The following is a 1537-nucleotide window of genomic DNA, read 5'->3' on the forward strand; positions in this document are numbered from 1 at the left end:
GTTCAAGGCATGGGGAGCCTGCGGGGCTTATGCGGGCACTTTGGCAGGAAGGGCGGAAGGCAAGGGGCGGGCATGTCTTCCAGCCTGCACTGCACTCGTGTGCGTCTGTGCAAGGCATGGGGAGCCTGCGGGGTATGTGCAGGCAAGTTGGCAGGCAGGAACGGCGGAAGGCAAGGGGCGGGCATGTCTACCAGCCTGCACTGCACTCGTGTGCGTCTGTAACGGCATGGGGAGCCTGCGGGGCATGTGCGGGCAAGTTGTCAGGCAGGAACGGCGGAAGGCAAGGGGCGGGCATGTCTACCAGCCTGCACTGCACTCGTGTGCGTCTGTGCAAGGCATGGGGATCCTGCGGGGCTTGTGCGGGCAGGTTGGCAGGAACGGCGGAAGGCAAGGGGCGGGCATGTCTACCAGCCTGCACTGCACTCGTGTGCGTCTGTGCAAGGCATGGGGAGCCTGCGGGGCTTGTGCGGGCGATTTGGCAGGAAGGGCGGAAGGCAAGGGGCGGGCATGTCTACCAGCCTGCACTGCACTCGTGTGCGTCTGTACAAGGCATGGGGAGCCTGCGGGGCATGTGCGGGCAAGTTGTCAAGAAGGGCGGAAAGCAAGGGGCGTGCATGTCTACCAGCCTGCACTGCACTCGTGTGCGTCTGTGCAAGGCATGGGGAGCCTGCGAAGCATGTGCGGGCAAGTTGTCAGGCAGGAAGGGCGGAAGGCAAGGGGCGGGCATGCCTACCAGCCTGCACTGCACTCGTGTGCGTCTGTGCAAGGCATGGGGAGCCTGCGGGGCTTATGCGGGCACTTTGGCAGGAAGGGCGGAAGGCAAGGGGCGGGCATGTCTTCCAGCCTGCACTGCACTCGTGTGCGTCTGTGCAAGGCATGGGGAGCCTGCGGGGCTTGTGCGGGCAGGTTGGCAGGAAGGGCGGAAGGCAAGGGGCGGGCATGTCTTCCAGCCTGCACTGCACTCGTGTGCGTCTGTGCAAGGCATGGGGAGCCTGCGGGGCTTGTGCGGGCAGGTTGGCAGCAAGGACGGTAGGCAAGGAGCGGGCATGTCTACCAGCCTGCACTGCACTCGTGTGCGTCTGTGCAAGGCATGGGGAGCCTGCGGGGCTTGTGCGGGCAGGTTGGCAGGAAGGGCGGAAGGCAAGGGGCGGGCATGCCTACCAGCCTGCACTGCACTCGTGTGCGTCTGTGCAAGGCATGGGGAGTCTGCGGGGCTTGTGCGGGCAAGTTGGCAGGCAGGAACGGCGGAAGGCAAGGGGCGGGCATGTCTACCAGCCTGCACTGCACTCGTGTGCGTTTGTTCAAGGCATGGGGAGCCTGCGGGGCTTGTGCGGGCAGGTTGGCAGGCAGGAACGGCGGAAGGCAAGGGGCGGGCATGTCTACCAGCCTGCACTGCACTCGTGTGCGTCTGTGCAAGGCATGGGGAGCCTGCGGGGCTTGTGCGGGCAATTTGGCAGGAAGGGCGGAAGTCAAGGGGCGGGCATGTCTACCAGCCTGCACTGCACTCGTGTGCGTCTGTTCAAGGCATTGGGAGCCT

Source organism: Chlamydomonas reinhardtii, chromosome 8, assembly GCF_000002595.2.
Source record: "Chlamydomonas reinhardtii strain CC-503 cw92 mt+ chromosome 8, whole genome shotgun sequence".
Taxonomy (NCBI): Eukaryota; Viridiplantae; Chlorophyta; class Chlorophyceae; order Chlamydomonadales; family Chlamydomonadaceae; genus Chlamydomonas; species Chlamydomonas reinhardtii.